Below are 22,560 nucleotides of genomic sequence, written 5' to 3'. Positions count from 1 at the left end.
TTATCCTTATGGTGACAAGCAACAGAGTTTTTTTCCAGTTATGGGGGTTGGGGGTGCGGCGAGGATTGAACCCAGGACTTCAACCACCAAGCCTGCTTCCCTGAGTTTGTATTTTCGTTTGTTTTTGCTTGTTGTGCGTTTTTTTGTTTTTTTTGTTTTTTTTTTTCAGGAGGCACTGGGAACGGAACCAGAGCCTCCCATGTGGGATGTGGGACCTCAATCTTTTAAGCCACATCTGCTCGCCAATGGTGTCTCTTATCACATAGTGCAGATCAGAAAACAGGCTCAGAGAAGCGGGTCTTACAAAGCCAGCCGGGCCCCCCAAGTTCAAATCCTGACCCCATTCCAGGAGACATTCCTTTCAGCTTTGGGTACTCCTTCTCCCCTAAACTTTCTAGGTTTAGATCAACTTTATACCAGCATCTTTTTTTTTTCTTAATACTCTGTAGGACTGAAAGAAAGAACTGGTTTCTTGGTTATAGTAATGAGTGAATTTCAGTATCTGCCATACAAAATCCATAGAATTCATGCACCCCTAAGTGCACATTTCATGAGCTCTGGAAAGTCTTGCATCATCGTTTCCTTAAAGATGTACACTGGCCGAAGGCTTCCAGCAGGATAAAATATGTCGAGCCTTATAACAACCTTCCCTGTGTATTCAAGGAGTGCTGAGCCTGACAGCTTTCTTCTGTGTTTGCTTTTCTCTGTTTGGTGCTACCCGGGGCAGACTGCTCCAGAGAATGGACTGGGGCGCGGAGGGGAGAGGAGAGTGGAGTGCCAGGGACCTGGTGAGTTCTTTGGGTCTAGAAGCAACACAAATAAAGCTCTGTCCTTAGATTTGGGAGAGGCACAAGTGGGGGCAGGGGATGGAAGAGAGCTGGAATACATGGTACTCTTTCCTGGATGGTTTCATTAGACTTTGGAATGAAAACTCTTGCAGCTATGTTTTACATACTGTTGTCTTTAGCCTTTGTTCATTTTTAATACCATGCTGTATCGCATAGTATGAAGATACTATATGTTGTGTATCCATTTTACCCTTGACGGACATTTGGGTCTTACCCCCAGATGGGGGTTACTATGAATTATTGTTGTGGATATTTTTTGTATCTTTAATGGACTTACCCTTTACTGCTGTTTGGTAAATAAATTTGATTGGACTTATTTAAAACAAACAAACAAACAAAAAGTCTTGCAGATAAAAGAAAGCTAACAGTGAAAGTGACTAACCTTTTAGAATTAAGAAGAAAGATCATTCTATTGGTATTCAAATGGATATCAAATCTGGATCCTGACATGGTGATGTGCAGAAGGCAAAGAGATGAGTGTTGGTGTCAGAAAAAAAAAAAATCTGATCATGAGCCTAAATTTAAAAAAACCCAAAAAACCTAACCACAGAAACCTTTGTGTACTCTGATTTTCCTGATCTTTTTCTACCCGTATCTGTGTAGTTTCACTCAAAACCACCACTTTCATTGGCAATCATAGAGAAAATTAAGTAATATAGTATCACAGTGGCTTTAGATGGTATTTCTTGGCAGTAGGTACTATTTTCTAAAGTAAATATTTTATGGTGAAAAATTAAAACATGAATAAGTAAACGCACATTTTAATTATCACTGCTAGTGCAACTTTGTCAAATTCTGCTGTTTTAAAATTTATGTCATATTCTGAATGCAATGAAAACAACCACAAAGTGAAAGTAATCTTTGCCTCCAAAAGCTGGATTACTTGTTCCCAAATGGATACCATCAGTGCCAAGTTCAGACCAGGGGGAAAAGGACAAAAGAAAAATCGCCATCTGGTCATCAACATCAAACATGGCCTCACCTCAACTTCTTGAAATGTGAGAACCCAACTGTCAAAAAAGAAGATTCTATTGAGAAAACAAGAAGGCACCAGGCAGCCATTTATCACATGTAAGTAGTCTAGGAAATGCCAGAAATGTGAAATATTTGAAAAAAAAAAAAAAACACTGCATTTTTCTTAACTTTTTATTTTGAAATTATTTCAGACTTGCAAGACAGTTACAAAAATAATATAAAACCCATATAGAGAAATCCAGCCTCCCACGGAGATAGGAGGTTCCACCAGTTTTAACATTTTGCCACATTTACTGTATCATCCTATCTACTAGCCATCTATTTATTAGTCCATCTATCTACTTGTCTATCTGTTTATCTATCCATTTTCAGAATGTTTGAGAGTAGGTTGTGTATATCATGCTCCTTCAACACTCAATACTTCCACGGACATTTCCTAAGAACAAGGATTTTCACTTACACATCCACCTTAAGTACAATTATCATGCTCAGGAAAGTTAACCTTGATATGATGCTTTCTATGTTTCATTTTTTCCACATGTCCCATGTTCTTTTCTCCTCCATTATTAGATACAGTCCAGCATCATGTATTGCATTTAATTGCCATTGTTTATCGATTTACTTTTTCCCTCTCTCTCTTTTTAAATTGTGGAAGCATACGAAATACAGTAACTTTCCCATCTCAACCACACCCAAGCATACCATTCACTGGGATTAATCACATTCAGAATGTTGTGCTACCCTCATCACCATCAATTACCAGAACTTTCCCATCACCCCAGACTGAAACCCTGCTCCCTATTCTGCCCTGCCCCATGCCCCTGGTAACCTGTACTCTACTTTCTGTCTCTATGCATGTGCATATTCTAGCGATTTCAGGTAACTGGGATCATGCAATATCTATCCCTCTGTGTTTGACTTATTTCACTCAACATCATGTCTTCAAGCCTCATCCAAGTGGCAGCAGGCATTAGAACTCCATTTCCTTTTATGGATGAATTATATTTCAGTGTATATTATGCCACATTTTGTTTGTCCTTTCACCTGCTGATGGGCATTTGGGTTGCTTCCACCTTTTGGCAATTGGGAATAATGCTGCTACGAACAATGGTGTACGACATACGGCATTTTTTAAAAGAAGGGCTTGTCTGTGGCAGGCTAAGAGCTGAATTGACAACTAAGATACCTGAATTTCATCTGGTCTGGCAGATTCCTATTTTTTTAATCTCAGCTTAAATATCACTTTCTCCAGGAATCCTTCCGAGATCCTCCTAGGATAGGGTAGGGTAGAACATTTTCCTCAATGTTGGAAGCCCTGTGAGGGACCAAGGGCTGTGCATCAGGCAGAGTTCTCCAGAGAAATAGAACTAGTAAGATAAATGTATATATTTTTACTAAGAGATTGTGGGGATTGACAAGTCTGAATTCCATGGGGGGGCGGTATCAGGCTGAAAATTTTGGGAATGGTGATGTTGAAATCTTGAGCTCAAATTCCATAGGGAATTTGGCAGGGTAGGAATACCTGTAAGAATGGATGTTGAAGTCTTGAGGCAGAAATTCTTCTGCTCTCAGTTCTTGCTCTTAAGATCTCCAGCTAGCTGGAGGAGGCCGACCCACACTATGGAGGGCCACCTTCTTTACATAAGGTCAGATGATTGTAGATGCTAATGTCTTCTACAAAATACGCCCCCCCCCCCCCCCCCCCAGGAAGAATGAGACCACTGGATCCATTCAAGTAGCAGTATATGGATGAATACTATTTTGGGGGGAACCCTAGTATAGCTCCATAACTGAGGAGATGACTGGATCATTTGACTCCTTTGCCTGAATTTTGCTCAGTGAATTAGACAGAACATTTCCCAAATAGTCTTCAAATTCTATTAATGTACATATGCTTTATAGATACTAACTTTTAGTCAATAGATGCGACTTCTTCATTATTAGTTCGATTTTTATGGAAGTTGCACTGATTTTTAAAAAAAGTTTTCTACATTCTGTGGTCTCTTACCTTAGGAAATGATTGGACTTTTTCTGTACATACACACACACAGCCCTTCTCATTAACAGTGATTTATTTTCATTGGACTGTTAATTGAGTTTGGCGAAGATTAGTGTTGTGAAAAGCAGATGCTGTTTCATTAGGCAATGTATGTGGTTCTCAAAACATCATCCAAAGCAAGGTTGGTGAGTCCAAAACATGGATCCAATTTTGTTTCCGAAATCTTGAAGGATGTGTCCAAGATTTCCCCAGTGCTCAAAAGTTCCATTTTGAAATAAAAAAACCTTGTGGATTCATATAATCAGGAAAGGAGGTAGGAAGATAGGTAAATGTGGATGTATAATCAACAAAAATGTTACAAATAAAACAGTTTTCAGAAATATCATTAAATGGGGAGCTCTGTTGGCAGACTTATTATAGTAGAACAGTGGTGTTTAACTTAAAGTTCATAGATAAGGTTAGGGGGTATGTGAACTCCTTAAAATATTCTGTATTTGAGTATACACATAGGCTTTTCCTAAAGTGAGCATTCATGGTATGTGGGTTTTAAAAAAAATCAGATTCTTAAAGGGGTTTGTGACTAAAAAAGTTAATGTCATGAAACTGAAGTAGGAAAAACCTTATATTTGCAAATAAAATATATACATTTGTATTAAGAGCATTTTAAAAGTTTATGTGCAGAAAAAGAACAAATCAAATACAATCTTTAAGCGATGTCTCTCTCTCTTTCCTTTAGACATAACTTTCCGAAAATCACAAGTGATACATGTGCTCCTGCTGGGAAGAGCAAAGTGCCTCTGACTCTGGAAGAAGTGGTTTTGACTCACCGTGTCGTGGTTGGTTCCAGACTTTTATCTGCCTAGGGGTTTGCAGGATGTGGTTCTCTGTGAGGTCGAAAGCCAGGTAGATATGAGAACAGGAGAGAGCCAGAAGGATGGGGGCTGTGGTCAAATGAGGATACTGGGCTTTGGATTTCTGTGAACAGTTCTGGGTGGCTTTCGTGGCTGGGAACGTAAGGTCAGCGGGATGTCAGGGCTAGAGGATTAGATGGGTCAGTAGCCAAAATGGGACGGAGGTTTCCTGAGCTATGGGCATGGTTTGGAGAGGATTGGATCATTTCCCAGTTCCCAGGTGAATAAGAGCAAAGAACCAAGAATCAGGGTTTAGAAAGGTGATGGTGCATTTATCCTTTAATGGGTAAATTATCCTTTTGTTGCAGATACATTTTTTTTCCTTTTTTTCATTCTAGGAGGCTAAGCCAGTGAGTCGATACTGGACTAATTACGTGGATTAAAGATAAGACTGTCATAACTAGATGAAAATGATTAAGAAATGTTGAAACTCCCAGAGAAACAACTAAATGGCAGCTTTCTTTTTCTCTGATTCAAAGCTAAGTTATGACAAGTAACGATGTGCCACCAAGCAAATAAGCAGACACTAAACATAGTGCTTCCATAATATATTGGTTAGAAATGTGACATTTTTCATACTGTTAGCGAACTAATAAAAATGAACCTTCAGAATTAATTTTTCTGACAGAATGAAGGACTAGGCACCCCAATCAACATTCCTACTGAAAGCAACCAAAATTATCCACAAAATGATACAGATAGATAGATAAGTATAGATATATTTATGTAAATATATAGATAGAGGATAAATATTTAATGTATTGTTAGGCAGGCAGTAAAGTATGGAATGTATGAATACATAGAAGCCAAATGAAATGAAAGTCAGAATCTTGGCAAGTAAACTAGTTTGCATGTAAGCCAGCCTGAAGGTGTCTACTGAACTTGAGATTTGATTTTCATGGCTGTGCTGGGTATAGGGGACAGGAGATAAAGGTGAGTGTCTGCCCAAGATGTAGAGTTTAATAAGATGCCCCTAAAAACAGGTGGGACTTTGAAGGTCTATACCATTAGTATAAGGAAAAACAGGACATAAACCCTCCGTGGGTGGAAACTTGCCTTTCCAGAGCTTGATGCAATGGAAGGGAACTCTTTTGTCCCTAGGAATTTGAAATCACAGTCTGGTCCTTCATATAGGTTTAAAGCTCAAATTCATATGATATGTGTGACCCAAAAGGAAACTTAGATTGTTTAAGTTTGCTAAATGCTGCCTGAAGCAATATACCAGAAATGTATTGGCTTTTACAGTGGAGACTGATTGGCTTGCAAGCTTAGAGTTCTGAGGATGAGAAAAGTGTCCAAATCAAGGCAACATCAGGTAAGGCTTTCTCCTCAAAGATAGGCTGCTGGTGATCCTGGACTCCTCTGTCACATGGCCAGGCACATGGCAACCTCTACTGTTTACTGCCTTCTCCTCCAGGCTCCATTGTTTTCAGCTTCCGGCTGTTCCTTCTCTGGCTTTTTTGCTCAGCTTCTGTGGGTTCCTCTCTGAGCACCCACGGTTTTTTGCCGTATCTTTCTCCATATTCATCCTATTTATAAAGGACTCCAGTAAGAAGAATAAGACCCACCCTGGGTCATGCCCTACTGAAGAAATCTAATCTGGTCTCACTACAGCAGGTTTACATGCATGGGAATGGATTAGCTCTAAGGTCATGATTTTCTGGGGTCCAAAAGAGCCTCAAACTACCACATAGACTGAGAATTGTAAGAGTCCTGGATTGATCATGCCCTCGGCCACTGGAAGAAACCAGAGAACACTAGAAAGAATTCAGTTTCAGCTGAACTTCAATAATTCCCAGAGATAAAGTTTCAGGGAATATGGGCCCAGAGTCAAAATTTATCAAACAGGGGGGGAAATCCAGAACCATGAGCAAGAACGATCAGATATTAGAGTCAGCAGAATCAGACGCACAAGAATTCAGATAATGGAAACCAGATATAGAGAAAAGAATCACTAACATGTTTAAATAAATTTTAAAAAGAGGTTTTAAATTAGGGGTAAGGAATAGGAGACTGAAAATGAATCAAGGATGTTTGGAAAAGAATGAAATAGAGCTTTTAGAATGTAAAATATAATATAAATCAAAATAAATATTCAATGAGTGGATTAAACAGCTGATTAGCCATGTCTAAAGATAGAATTAATGCACTAGGTAAGTTAAAATAAATTATCTAAAATAGCACAGAGGGGAAGCAGATGTGGCTCAACCAATTAGGTTCCCATCTATCATATAGGAGGACCAGGTTTCGATACCCAGGGCCTCCTGATGAAGGCAAGCTGACCCGTGTGGCAAGCTAACCCATGCGGAGTGGTGCAGGAATGCTGCCCCACACAGACGTGCTGGCCCACATGGAGATCTGGTGCAGCAGGGTGACACAACAAAAAGAGACACAGAGGAGAGATAATAAGAGACACAGCTGATCAGGGAGCTGAGGTGGCGCAAGAGAATGATCACCTCTTTCCCACTCTGGAAGATCCCAAGATTGGTTGCTGGAGCTGCCTAATGAGAATATAAGTAGACACAGAAGAACACACAGCTAATGGACACAGACAATGGGGGTGGGGGGAAATAGATAAATCTTTTAAACATACAATAAAAATAGCCCAGAGAAACAAAGTGATGGGAAATATGAAAGTGAGATTAAGGGATATAAAGATTGAGATAAGAAAATTAAGATAAGAGAATCCAACATACATTTAATCAGAATTCCAGAAGGAATCATTGATAGAATGAAGAATGGGCAGTAATTGAAAAGAAAATAACTGAAAAATTTTAGACTTGTTGAAAGATACCACTCCTCAGATTCAGGGAGCCCAAAAAATTGCAAGCACAATAAGGAAAAAGAACAACATCAAATATCAAATGAAGTTCTTTAAAGCAGTGCATTAGTCAGAATTCTCTAGGGAAACAGAACCTACAGGAGATAACTGTAAATAGGATGAGATTTTATAAAATTGTCTCATTTGATGATGGGGAGGTACAAGTCCAAATTCCATAGGGCATGCTGCAAGCCAGAGACTCTGAGTAATGTCCAGATGAAGTCCCCAGGAAACTCTGGTTGTCTGAAGTGGAGATGAAAATTGTCTCTCTCAATGCTAAAATCACTTCTTTTAAGGCCTTCAGCAGATGGGATGAGATATCACTCATTGCTGAAGGCAATCTCAATTGATAATAGATGTAATCAGCCATCTGTGCAATCAACTCACTGATGATTAAAGTCTGTGAAATGTCCTTGTATTACAATTAGCCCAGTGGTTCCTTGACCAGACAACTGGGCACCATTACCGGGCCGAGTTGACACATTAGCCTATCACAAGCAGCCAGAGAGGAAAAGACAGATCACTTACAAAGGAAGAACAATTAGGAATATAGATGGTGTCTCAATAGCAACAGTGGAAAAATTCTTAGAAAATTATTGTAACAAGAAGAAATAGAAAACCTAAATAGTCTTACAAGTATTCAATAAATTTCATCCATAATTTTAAGAAACCTTCCTACAATGAAAATAAGACAACCCTAGGCAGGCCCGGATGTTTTTGCTGGTGAATTCTTCAGACACTTAGGGAAGAAATAATGCTATCCATATACAAACTTTTCTAGAACTTAGTGAAAAAGGGCAAATTCCCCAGCTCATTTTGTGAAGCCAGTATAACCTTGAGACCCAAACCAAAGGAGGATATTCATTACTAGAAGGAAAAATACAGATTAATCTGATTCAAGAACATAGATCCAAAAATCTTAAATAAACATTAACAAATGGAATCCAGCAATTATTGATTATGTCAAGAATTTCTTCCCGCAATAATAGCAAATTTTGGATAGATAGAAATTTCCTTAAGCTAGTAAAGTACATCTTTTAAAAATATTAAAAACATCTAAGATGGATTTATGCCTTCTTAATGTATATCAATAAAATTGATTTATTAAAAAAATACCTGGCATTTAATAGTGAAATAGTGAATCTTTTTGTTTTGAAGTTGAGAACAACACAAGATGCCTGCTGTCACTGTTTCTTTTCAATATTGTACTGGAAACTGACTTGTGCAATAAGCAAGAAAAAGAGATAAAAGCCATAAAGATTATAAAGGAAGATATAAAACTGTCTTTTTTAAAATAGAAAAATCCCAAAGAATCTGCAGATTGATTAAATGAATAAGCAAGTTTAGGATGATTCCTGGAAAACGGGGAAGATAAAAAATTAATTGTATTTCTATATACCAACAAAATCAACTAGTAAACAATAATTTAAGAAAAGATACCATTTATAATAATATTAAAAATATCAGATAGCTAGAAATAATTCTAATGAAAAATGTGCAAGATTTCTACCCAAGAAAACTACATAGCATTTTTTGGAGTGGTTTTTTTTTTCAATCTAAATAAATAAAGGTGTACATCATGTTCAAGGATTGGAGACTTTATACTATCAAGATTTCAATTTTTAAAAAATTGACATAATCCCATGCAATTTCAACAAAAATTCAACAGTTTTTATTTTAATGGAAAAATGACAAGTCGATCTTAACATCTACATAGAAATGTAAAACTTTAAGAATGGTCAGAAAAGTCTCTCTGGAAGAAGTCATGAGGATTTGCTCTATCAGTTATGAAAATGCTGTAGCAATTGGCACAAAACATACTTAAAAAGGGCACAGAAAGAGACCCACACATATATGAACATGGTTTCCATCGGAAGTGACACTACAGAAAAGTAGCAAGAAAAGATAATCTTTTCGGTAAATGATCTGGCCAACTGGGTAATATTGGATGGGGAAAAAATGTTGCACAAATCAATTCTATGTAGATCACAGATCTAAATGGTGAAGGTAAAATGACAGACCTTCAAAAAATAATATAGGAAATAATTATGCTTTCAAGGTAGGACACATTTCTTTTTTCTTTTTTTTGTCTTTATTTATTTTTTTAATATTACATTAAAAAAATATGAGGTCCCCATACACCCCCCACCCCCCTTACCCCACTACCCCCCCGCTGCCGTAGCAACAATCTCCTCCATCATCATGAGGCATCCACCGCACTTGGTGAATACATCTCCGAGCACCGATGCACATCATGTTCAATGGTCCACATCATAGCCCACACTCTCCCATGTTCCACCCAGTGGGCCATGGGAGGACACACAATGTCCAGCAACCATCCCTGCAGCATCACCCAGGACAACTCCAAGTCCCGAAAATGCCTCCACATCTCATCTCTTCCTCCCATTCCCCATCCCCAGCAACTACCATGGCCACTTTCTCCACACCAACACCACATTTTCTTTGATTACCAATCACAATAGTTCATGAATAGAATATCAGTAAGTCCACTCTAATCCATATTCTATTCCTCCATCCTGTAGACCCTGGAATGGTTGTGTCCACTCCACATCTATATCAAGAGGGGGCTTAGATTCCACATGGGTGCTGGATGCAATCCTCCTGCTTTCAGTTGTAGGCACACCTGGCTCCATGGTATGGTGGTTGACCTTCTTCAACTCTATAAACAGCACACAAAAAATCATTTATTAATAAAAATATTACTAAATTGGGCTACGTTAAATTAAGAGTTACTTTTAATCAAAGGATGCCAATGAGTTAATTAAAAGGCAAGAGACAGAGGAGGATGAAATATTTACAACACAAATAACTGACAAGAGGTTTGAATCTAAAATATAAAAAGAACTCCTACAAATAAATCATAAAATGCAGACAACCCAACAGAAAAAAAGTATAAGTGGTTTGAACAGGAACTTCAAAATGTATTATAACCAAATGTCCAATGAACTTATGAAAAAGTGCTCAGCCTTTTTAGTTACCAGAAATGCAAATTAAAATCACAACAGTGTATCACTCTGTACTGACGAGAACTACTGAAATGAAAAAAAAAAAAAAAACCCTGCCAATTCCAAGTACTGTAATAATGTGGAACAACTGCAATTCTCAAAACACTGCTGGTGTAAATTAGTATCACTGCTTTGGAAAAACAGTTGGCATTATTATCTTCTAAAGTTGAGCATCTGAATGCCCCATACACTTGCAATTCCACCCTTAGGCACAAACCCAGCATGTCTTTCAAATGTACTGATAGACAAGAAAATGAACAAAGTGGCTGTATGCAACAACACCAGTAAATCTCACAAACATCATAATTACAGTGTTGTGCAAAATGATATGGACCCAAAGGAATGCAATCTATGATTAAATGCCATCTTACAAAATTAAACTACTTAGCTTATGGGTATATATTCAGCTTATAAAAGAAAACAGAAAAGCAAGGAAGTAATTGTTACAATTTTCTGAGGGGAAACAAGGTTAACTCTAAAAGGGAATGAGGTATTTGTGCTTGGGAAGGGAACATCTGGGGTGCTTAAAAAAATGTTTTATTTGGTGACCTGGATTGTAGTTGCATAAAGTTTTTCTGTATAATAAAATTTTATGAAAGTGTTTACACAAAAATTTTATTAATTTAAAACAGTATATCATTTACAATGGCAATAGAAATTTATCTAGTAATAAATTTATAAAGAGAGGTACAAACCCTTCATGGAGAACACCGTAAAGCATTATTGGAATAAATTTTAAAAGCCCTAACTAAATGAAGGTACTATGTTCATGGATAGGACTACTACCTATAAAAACGTATCTGTTCTTCCCTGTTGGATCTACAGATTTAACATATTTCAGTACTTTTTCAAATATTTCAAAGAACAAAAGAGCTGTAATAGACAAGACACTTTGGAAACAGAAAACAGTAGCATGAGGGACTTGTCCTACATGATACCAAGACCTAATTTAAAGCTTTAGCAATTAAGATAGTGCCATATTGGTGCAGGAGTAGACAATGACATCGATGAATTAGAATAGGCAGTCCAGCATCTCATAGCCTAGGATCAGATACAAATATGGAAACTTGATATTTAGAGATTTGTTGCACATCTTTGGTGAAACAATGGACAAGTCAATAAATGGTGCCCAGATGATTGGTTTTCCACACTGAAATCAGATCTCTATCTCATCTGGTGCACTTGAGTCAGTTCTAGGTACAATCAAAGTCAAAAAGGGAAAGGTAGAATTATAAAACTTTAAGAATACAGGAGAAAGTCTTGGGGTAAGAATGGCTCTCCTGAACAAAGAAGGAAAAGCATAAGCCAGAAAAGAAAAGCTTGATTAATTTGGCTATATTAAAATTGAGAATTTATTTTTATGTTTTATATATGTTATAACAATTGAAAAGAAAGTTAGAGAGACTAAAGAGACAATAACAATTATATGCAATATATGGTCCTGCATGCATCTAATAAAGGAGAAGAAAATGCCCAAAAGGACATAAATGGGACAATTGAAAAAAAATTGAAGAAATATAGAATGTGTATTAGCTAGGTCTTTCTAGAGAAACAGAATTGACAAGAGATTTATTATAGGAATTGGCAAGTCTGATTCTGTAAGACAGGCCACAAGCTGGAAACTCCAATGAAGGGGACATTGAATTCCCCAGGAGAAGGTGGCTGGCAGAAGTGGAGACAGAAATTCTTCTTTCTGACTTCTGAAATTCTCAGTGGCTTTAAGATCTCCAACTGATTGGATGAGGAGGCTCCCCTCATTGCTAAGGGCAATCTTCTTTGTTGATTGTAGATGCAATCAGTCATAGAGGCAATTAACTGACTCATGATTTAAATCCATTTATGAAATATCTTTGCAATAACAATCAAACCAGAGCTTTCTTGACCAAACAACCAGACACCATAACCTAGACAAGTTGACAGATGAACTTAATTATTAGACTATAAACTAAATTTATATCAACGTTAAATTTCTTAAACATGATAATTGTACTTAATGTGGGTACATAAGTGAATAGCCTTGTTCTTAGGAAATATAAGTGGTAAAGGACATGATGTGTGCAAACCATTCTCAAATGTTTAGAAAATGGATAGATAGATGATAGATAGGTAAAGAGGAAGACAGAAAATATAACAAATGTGTCAAAATGTTAAAATTTGTTAAATCTGAGTATCTGGGTAGGGGTAAATTGGATTGCTCTATATTATTTTGCAACTTTCCTGTAGGTTTGAAATTATTTCAAAATCAGAAGTTTTGTGAAATTGAGAATTCCATATCATAAAGGATATGGAAAGACTAGTCACAACAAGGAAGAGTGTTTTATTATTTATAAAATCGACAAATAAGAACCAGCATTTTAAAAGAACTCTTGTAATTCAATTTAAACAGAGATTCAATAGAGCACTCAAAATTGTTAGTTACTGGGAAAATACAATGTGAAACCATAATGTTTCTTTTTTTAAAAAAAAAAAAAATTATTTATTTATTTCTCTCCCCTTTCCCTCCCACCCCCCACTCTGGTTGTCTGTTCTCTGTGTCTATTTGCTGCGTCTTGTTTCTTTGTCCGCTTCTGTTGTTGTCAGCGGCATGGGAATCTGTGTCTCTTTTCTTGTTGCGTCATCTTGTTGTGTCAGCTCTCCGTGTGGGTGGCGCCATTCTTAGGCAGGCTGCACTTTCTTTCGCGCTGGGCGGCTCTCCTTACGGGGCACGCTTCTTGCGCGTGGAGCTCCCCTATGCCAGGACACCCCTGCGTGGCACGACACTCCTTGCGCACATCAGCACTGCGCATGGGCCAGCTCCACATGGGTCAAGGAGGCCCAGGGTTTGAACCATGGATCTCCCATGTGGTAGACGGGCGCCCTAACCACTGGTCCAAGTCCGCCGCCCATAATGTTTCTATTTATACCTATGACATTGGCAAAAATTTAAAAATCTGAAAATATCAAGATATTTGATATTTGATATCTGGCCAGGATGAAAAGCAAGGAAGAACTCTTCAAAATGCTCTAGGGAGGGAAGTGGCTGTGGCTCAATTAGCTGGGCTCCCGTCTACCTTATGGGAAGCCCTGGGTTCGCGTCCCAGGACCTCCTTGAAAAGGCAAGCTGGCCCGTGCGCCGTGGAGAGCTGTTGGCCCATGTGCCGCGGAGAGCTGGTGCAGCAAGATGATGCAGCAAAGGGAGACAAGCAGATACAGAAAAAACATGCAGCAAACGGACACAGAGAAGAGACAGCAAAGAATGGAACAAGCAGCAAGGGGGGTGGAGTGGGGAATAAGTAAAATAAAAACAAATTTCTAAAAATCTTTTTAAAAAGAGCTGTAGGGAGATAAAAGTGGTAGAACCTCTTTGGAAAATAATTCAACATTTTAAAAAAATGCTGGTGATGGACATACACCCATTACTAGAAATTCCTCTTCTAGGCTTATACCCACCTACAGGAACTCTTGCGCAAGGCATCAAAAGACATGCTTTTTGGTGACATTAGGCAATAATTTTTTTAGATGTGGTAATGGTATTGTGGTTTTGTTTAAACAGAAGGAGTCCTACCTTTCAGTGATACCCATTGCAACATTCATTTTATGGATAAAAAGAGATGAAGCCTAGGGTTCACTTCAAACCAGCCTGGAGATGTGGATGATTGGCAGATGTTGAAGCTGGATAAAGAGTCTAGGAGAGTTCCCTGTGTTATTCTCCAAGCATCTATTGAGCCCATTTGCTTACCTTCTACTTGGTCCCCATAAGCGCCATCAGTGGGAAGTCTGATGCAAGAAAGAGAAAGAACACATGTGAATATTGTGGCCCTGAGATTCACGAAGTGTAGTCCTTCCACACTGCTTGTACCCTTTCCTAAGTGTGGTAACCGACTCCACATCTTTTCCCTGGCTTCCCACCATGTGCATTAAATTGATTCATTAGACCTGTGTGACTTGAGCATCTTCATTTGGTCTGTGTGCCTTTCTGCTTGTGACTTCTAAAAGAGCTAGCCTAGGGCAGACTTGTATCTAAGTTAACTTCTCACCTGACACCATCATAGCCCTGCTTTCAAAAACTGCATTACTCTCAGAGTTATGAATGTGCATTTCTAGCATGGGAAGAGAATGGTAATGTAAATTGCTCATTTGCTTCAACTTCTTAAACAAACTTTTTTGATAGCACATAAATGTTTTTTTGAGTTGCCAATGAATATGTCTACAAACAGTGACATGTAAGGCAATCAATCAAGAAGTGACATAAGGATACCCCCAAACAGTGGGGAAGAGGTGGAGTGGGGCAGCTGTGAGGGAGGAGAGATGCTAGTGTTAAGGACAGTGAGATGGATGAGAGAGAACCAGTAAATGGTCAATTAATTAAAGAATATTTTAATTTTATAAGGACTTGGGCTTCCCTAGGTAACATTGGAGTCAGAAAAAGAAGACTTGGAAAGTAAGACCCCCTTGGTTGTACATTTAGAATCAATAGATTGATGCATATGCCATTTTAGGTAAGAAAAGAGAAAAAGAAGGCATTTCTGAAGTAACAGGGTGCCTCTGCTACCTAGACCATCAGGTAACTGTTAGTTTGAATCTCATCTCCAAATTAAAGTAGACGCCACCAAGAAGATGGAGCACCGTTGTCCATAAATGATGGCTTGTTACAGTAAAATGAGACCATAAAACATCCAGTTTAGGTGAACTGTAAATATTTCACCCAAAGCAAAATGAAACAAAACTAAACTGACAGAGAAAAAAAGAAAGGATACAAATAACTAAATCAGAAATGAAAAGGGGAAGATTACTACCAATTCCACTGAAGAAAAAAGAAAGGGCTATAAAAGAGTACTATGTACTATGAACAACTGTATGTTAACAAATTAGATAACCTAGATAAAATGAACAAAATCCTAGAAACACAGAAACTATCTACAGTGACTCAAGAAGAAATAGAAGATCTCAACAAACTAGAAACTAGTAAAGAGATTGAATCAGTAATCAAAAACCTCCCAACAAAGAGAAGCTGAGGCTCACATGACTTCAGAGATGAATTTTACCAAACATTACAAGAATTAACACCTATCGTACTGAAACTATTCCAAAAAATTGAGTGGAGGAAGCGTTCCCTAGCTTATTCTGTGAGGTCAAAATCACCATCATACCAAAGCCAGTTAATGATAACACAAGAAAAGAAAACTATAGACCAATACCTTTTATGAATATAGATGAAAAATTTCTCAACAAAATACGAACAAACTGAATCCAACTGCACATGAAAGAATTATGCACCATGATCAAATGAGATTTAACCCAGTATTTCAAGGGTGGTTCAACATAAGAAAATGAATTAATGTAATAAACCAAATTAACAGAATGAAGAAAAAAAAAACCCCAGACAATCATCTCAACTGATACAGAAGAGGCATTTGACAAAATCCAGCATGACTTCTTGATAAAAACACTTAGAGAACTAGGAACAGAAGGAAATGTCCTCAAAATGATAAAGGGCATGTATAAGAAGCCCACAGCTAACATGCTAATTAATGGTGAAAGATCGAAAAATTTCCCTCTAAGATCAGGAACAAGACAAGGATGCTACCATCACGACTGTTATTCAACATTGTCCTGGAAATTCTTATCAGAGCAATTAAGCAAGAAAAAGGAATAATAGGCATCCAAATTGGAAAGGAAGAAGTCAAACTTTTCCTATTTGCAGATGACATGAGCCTACGTGCAGAAAAACCTGAAAAATCCACAACATAGCTCCTAGAACTAATAAATGAATCCAGCAAAGTGGTGGGATATAAGATGAACATGCAAAAATCAGTGGCGTTTCTATATGCTAGTAATGAACAATCTGAAAAGGAAACCGAGAAAAAAAAATCCGTTTATGATAGCAACCAAGAGAATCAAATATCTAGGAATAAATCTCACCAAGGACTTATACATGGAAAACTACAAAGTATTGCTGAAATAAATAAAATAAGACCTAAATAAATGGAAGGACATTCTGTGTTTTAGATTGGAAGACCAACTACTATTAAGATGCCAATTCTAGTCAAAATGATTTACAGATTCAACACGCTCCCAATCAAAATTCCAACAGCCTTCTTCACAGAAATGGAAAAGCCAATTACCAAATTTATATGCAAGAGTCAGGGGCCCCAAATAACCAAAAACATCTTGAAAAAGAAGAATGAAGTTGGGCTCACACTTCCCAATTTAAAAAGCTATTACAAAGCCACAGTAATCAAAACAGCATGGCACTGGTACAAGGACAGACATAGACCATTGAAATCATATTGAGAGCCCAGGAAAAAACCCTCACCTCTATGGCCAACTGATTTTGTTAAAGGTGCCAAATTCAGTAAATAGGGAAAGAATAGTCTTTTCAATAACCTGTGCTGGAAAAACTGGGTATCCATATGCAAAAAGAAAGAAGGAAGAAACCTACCTCACAGCATATACAAAAATTAACTCAAAATGGATCAAAGACCTAAATATAAGAACCAAAACTATAAAACTCCAAGAAGAAAGCATATGGAAGCATCTTTAGAACCTTGTGTTAGGCAATGGTTTGTTAGATTTTACATCCAGAGAACAACCAACAAAATAAAAAAAAAAGATAAGTGGGACCGTGGGACCTTATCAAAATTAAAAATGTTTGTGCATCAAAGGTTTATCATGAACGTAAAAAGGCAACCTACTTAATGGGAGAAAAATATTTGGAAACCACTGATCCAATAAGGGATTAATATCGAGAATACAGAAAAAATCTTACAACTCAATAGTGAAAAGACAACCCAATTAAAAAATGGGCAAAAGACTTTAACAAGTGGCACAATTAACAGGGAACTTCTCTCCACATCAGAGGTCCCCAGGATCGAGTCCCTGTGAATCCTAGAGAAGGAAGACGAGAAGAGAGGACAAGAAGAGACATAGATACAGGAGATCACACGGTGAATGGACACAGACAGCAAGAACAGCCAAGGCGGGGGAGAGGAGTGGGAGGGGAAGAATAAAAAGACTTTAACAAGCATCTCTCCAAAGAAGATACACAAATGGCCAAAAAGCACAGAAAAGATGCACACCATCTTTAGCTATTAGGGAAATACAAATCAAAACCACAGTGAGATATCATTTCGCACCCATTAGAATGGGTATCATATTAAAAAATGAAAAATTACAAGTTGTATAAAGGATATGGAGAATGAGGAACACTCATTCACTGTCGGTGGGAATGTAAAAGGGTGCAGCTGCTGTGGACGACAATTTGACAGTTCCTCAGAAAGTTGAGTATCGTGTTACCATACAACCCAGCGATCCTACTTCTAGGTATATATCCCAGAGAATTGAAAGCAGGAACTTGAACAGATGGTTGCATACTTACGTTTATAGCTCCATTTATTCACAATTACCAAAAGATGGAAGCAAACCAAGAGTCCCACAACCAATGAGTGAATAAATAAATATACACACAATGGGATATTGTTCAGCTGTAAAAAGGAATAAGTCCTGATATATGCAAGAACATGGATGAACCTTGATGACATCCTGTTGTGTGAAATTAGCAAGACACAAAAGTACAAATATGTTATGATTTGGTAATATGGTATTATTTCACATGAAATAATCAGAATAAGCAATTTCATAGAGTCAGAAACTAGAACGTAGGTTACCAGGGTAGAGTGGGGAAGGGGGAGTTAAGGCTTAAATTGTATAGAATTTCTATTTGGGTTGACGGGAAACGTTTTGGGAATGGATGGTGGTGATGGCAGCATAATGTTGTGAATGTTAATTAACAGCACTGAATTATATCTTTGAATATGGTTAAAAGGGGAATATTAGTTTGGATATACATTAGAATAAAAATTTAAAAACAAAACAAGGGACTGTACAACATGAAGCATCGCATCCCATTTTAGACAATGGACTATAGTTAATAATACAATTATTAAAAAATGTTCTTTCCTGAATTATAACAAATGTACCATATTAATGCAAGGTGTTAATAATAGGGGGGTATATGGGAACTCTGTATTTTAGGTATGATTTTTCTGTAAACCTGCAACATCTCTGAAAAAGAAAACTCAGTTGGGACAAAGAACAAAACACAAAGGCATATAAACTTTCACCCAAGTGTATAAGTTAATGACTTCATTTTATACAGTTTAAAAGTAGAGGAAAAATTGACCACATTGGAATTATTAACAAATGTCAGAATATACACAAAAACATATCCTCTCTTCCTTATGAGCAAATAAAAGGATCTCAAAAGTATTTGACCCTTTGGGAACTCACCCTTGTAGGTAAGATTCTGGTCTCGTCTTAGTGCCCGTTGGGCACAAATGTCATACCTGGCCAGTGGGTCTCTACCCACACTTCATTTCCTGGCAAGCTGGGAATAAGTTAATTAAACTGTCAGAGACTCAGTTTCTTTACTTTTATTTTTTTGAGGTACAGAGGTTGGGGATTAAACTCGAGACCTCCTATGTGGGAGGCCGGTCTCAACCACTGAGCTACACTGGCTCCCCAGTTTCTTTATATCTAAAAGTTGAGTGATTGCTGTGGACATCAGTGAGGACCCTGATCATTTTCTTAAGGCACTCACACACTTTTGGGTCTTACTTTCTCCTACCCTGCCTGCCTCAAATATCTGGGAATCACCTTAGTGTACTTCAGCTATTATTAACTCACGATCAAATGATGACTGATCAGGGTGCTAGCTTCCTTGGTGAGGAAATTCTGGCTTCCAGGGGATGTGATCCTTATCTCAGAAGCAGGCTAACATCTACTTACTCATACCATAACCTAGGAACTGGTACCCACAGCCTGGCATCTCCCACTGTTACCAGTGGGGGGAAATTGGAAATTATGCCCCACCTTTTGGTCTCCTACAGGCATTTGTTGAATGCTTTCTGCATAACCCTCTGCCACTACCTGGGAGCACAAAGCTAGGATTAAGGAGTGGGAGGACGACGTCTCAAGGATCCTCCTCCATCTTCCACGGGCTTGGGAAGACCGATAGAACTTCAGAAGACTTTAAGAAAAGCCATCATCATGAAAACGTATTCTGATGACGTCAATGGAGCAATTGCATAAATATTTAATGAGAAAAGATGAATGTTAAATCATTAGCAAGCAGGTAATAATAATATGTAAATAATCCTGTGAATCGAGTTGTAAGAGCACTTGGAAAATAAAAATGTTAACTAGTTTTGGGGTGGAGCTAGTAGTAAATACAAATTCGTGGAGTCATTTGGTCTTTCATTCCATTGGCAATATCTAAATGCTATGTGCAGCTGGTATGTTATTGGTATCATAAAAACATTTTTAAAAAAGAACAAAAAGGCTGCAGCTTTCTCTCCACCCCATGTGGTCAGAGGGTGTGAAAAAAAACCTCTCAAGGAAATCTCAGCAGAATATAATCCTTTAACAATTATTTTGAACTTCTAGAGAGATATACTACAGTTTCCAGAAAAATGAAAAATTATTTTTTTACCAAACTCATGCATAATAAAGCAACAAATGGAAGTCAACAAGAATATAAAGAATTTTTTATATTAAGTCTAGTTTTTTAAGCCAAGATTATGACAAATATTTGAATGATTAATCATTCAATATACCTGTTATAATTTTTTTCTAGTGTAAGTTATTTCGAAGAACATACATTTTATAATGAAGAGAAAGATACTGCTCTACAGGGTGCAAAATGACGATTTCAACTTCCTACAAGTCTCTTAGAGTGCTTCTTTTCAAAAGACTAAAAAAAAAAAAAATCAGTCTGTAGCTCTGTGCTAGGACAGAACCAATCTATTTTTGGAAAATCTTTTCCTACCCCAGTGTATAATTGAAAACTGTCCCCACCAGATCTACATCACATTGACCTTCACAAACTTTTGTATGGAGCCAATATATCTACTTTATAATTGTGAAAGACATTCAGGCCAAAGATAGCAAATGATTTTCACATTTTTACAACTATAGTTTATCTTAGCTTTAATTCTATAGCAAGTGATGCATCATAGCATTTCCTGTTGTAAGGAATAACAAAATTCCACATCTTTAAGACTGAAGTAGGATTGAAAAGTTTAACATAGTTTTGCTTTTCCTCAAACTTGAACGAGAGTTTATGCACTGTATCCAAATCCCACTAGACAGAAAGCTGCAAGAAGTTCTCAAAGAACTTACAATTTTTTTTTTCTCTCAATGCTTTAATTTCATTAATCTCTCTGCTTACCCAAATGAAATAGCTGATATGATAGGATAGCTGGTTGTGGTGTTTTAAGTGGCCCCTAAGGTAAAGAATGTTTGAAAGTCACACAATGAGCTGATACTCATACAATGAGTTAGTAAAAAACCAAGGCAATTGAATCTTCCTACTCTATTTTGGCTTTACAATAGGACACTAGCATAATTTGGAATTCCAGTTTCCTACTGTGTGACCTGGGGCAAGCTTCCTAACGTCTCTGATCTACATTTTCTTCTATTAAGAACATTTTAATGGGAGGGAGGATAATAATACTGATTCATACATTTCTTTGGAAACACAGTTAGGATAATGTATTTAAGCTGAAACCCTAGTTGGTTTTTGCTTGTCTCCCTACTTATATTCGTGGTTGCTTACATCTCCAGTGATCAGAAATTGCTCCCCAGCTCCAGTCATTTAGACTTTTTAACTTTTCAAAAGTAGTTAAACCCATCAGATCCCGCTCCTACACCCCCTTCTCCAAATACACACACACATCCCACAAACATATGCCTTTTATAAACAATTGGATGAATGCTGTGGGTGGGAGAGAGAAAATGACATTTATTTCCACTTTCCATCTATTTAGCCTAGTCTAGCACAAATAAAATGGGTGTAAAATGAGATAGCTGGGAAATCAGACGAAGACTGCCTTTTTTTTTTACTCTTTGTGATCCTAAACTGCCTTAAATGCAAAAGGTGTATTACCTACCACTTTACAGGTTGTGATGTCTAAAAGCCAAGGTATGCACGAATCTTTGCACATAATAGGCCTCAGTGGATGTTAATTCCTCCTCCTCCCCTCTGGGGCTGGGAAAGGTTGTAACCTTGAAAGCTGTGTGAGTAGATTGTAGAATGTGCTAATCCCAATTTCCAAATGGGTTTACCTCTTCAGCGACTTCTTTTCCAACTGGCCAAGTCCCAGGAGTGTGAACCCTCGATTCTGCATCTCTTCTCACGTACATGCTAAGTCCCTTCTCCTTTGCCCCATTTTACTCTCAGTCTGGCGTTTGATAAGTAGGAAGACCTACAGTTAACCTCCCTCCCTAGCCTTCAACCACCAGAGATTAGAAAAAACCAATCCCGGCTGTTTCCCTTCAGGTACTTGCTGTTCAGTCTGTCCCTCATCTGTTTTCCTATCACCCCAATGGCAGCCCTCCCCCTCTACACCTGGACTACTGAGCAGTATGGATTTCTGTTGGGACTTTACCTTTGCTAACCCCTCACTTTCTTTTTCTCACTGCTGCCAGTTTAGCCGGCCCCCCCACTCCCCCATATTATTTTATCAACAATAACATTTGAACTCTTTTTCAAATCCGCCCTCTAAAAAAGAAAGAGACACTGTTTTCCAGAATACATCTCAGGTCTTTATTTCTAGAGTTTTTACTCTCTTGTCTCCCACCCATTTCACAAAGCCTGCTCAGTGTCTCACTCTCCAAGACCTACTCGTTTGATCTAACCTGTCCTTTTCAGTATTCCCCTATTGCTCGTCAGTGTCAGTGTGCCTGCCTCATCAGCAGCTTCCTGGCTAGACTTTGCCCCTGTTTGCTTAACATCGTCCCTCGGTCTTATTAAATGGGCAGTTGTGTCTTTTGAGGCTCCTCTGTCCTTGGAATTTGTCTCTTTCTTAGGTTTCTTGTTCTTTGGCTCCAGATTCAGGCACTTTAAAGACTCGTAGGCACACTGCCTTCCTCAGGTAGCCCTGTTCTCTAGGTTCCTTAATTCTACCTCAGTCAGACTGAGTATCTTTTGGTTCTTTGAAGG

At 37.9% G+C, this 22,560-nt stretch overlaps 1 long non-coding RNA gene across 2 annotated transcripts in view; it reads left to right on the top strand.

The window, feature by feature from the left end:
* LOC131276368 (uncharacterized) overlaps nucleotides 1-8,667 on the top strand; it is a 146,394-nt gene extending 137,727 nt beyond the window's left edge. For both annotated transcript variants that reach the window (XR_011647711.1, XR_011647712.1), the window contains 4 exons: nucleotides 728-788; nucleotides 1,723-1,919; nucleotides 4,559-4,658; nucleotides 5,072-8,667. This is a non-coding gene — a long non-coding RNA (uncharacterized lncRNA). The remainder of the gene's footprint in view (nucleotides 1-727; nucleotides 789-1,722; nucleotides 1,920-4,558; nucleotides 4,659-5,071) is intronic.
* The last annotated feature ends 13,893 nt before the right edge of the window (nucleotides 8,668-22,560 follow it).

The sequence above is a fragment of the Dasypus novemcinctus genome, chromosome 28 (genome assembly GCF_030445035.2).
Source record: "Dasypus novemcinctus isolate mDasNov1 chromosome 28, mDasNov1.1.hap2, whole genome shotgun sequence".
Lineage (NCBI taxonomy): Eukaryota > Metazoa > Chordata > Mammalia > Cingulata > Dasypodidae > Dasypus > Dasypus novemcinctus.
This window is presented reverse-complemented; position numbering and strand designations above follow the sequence as displayed.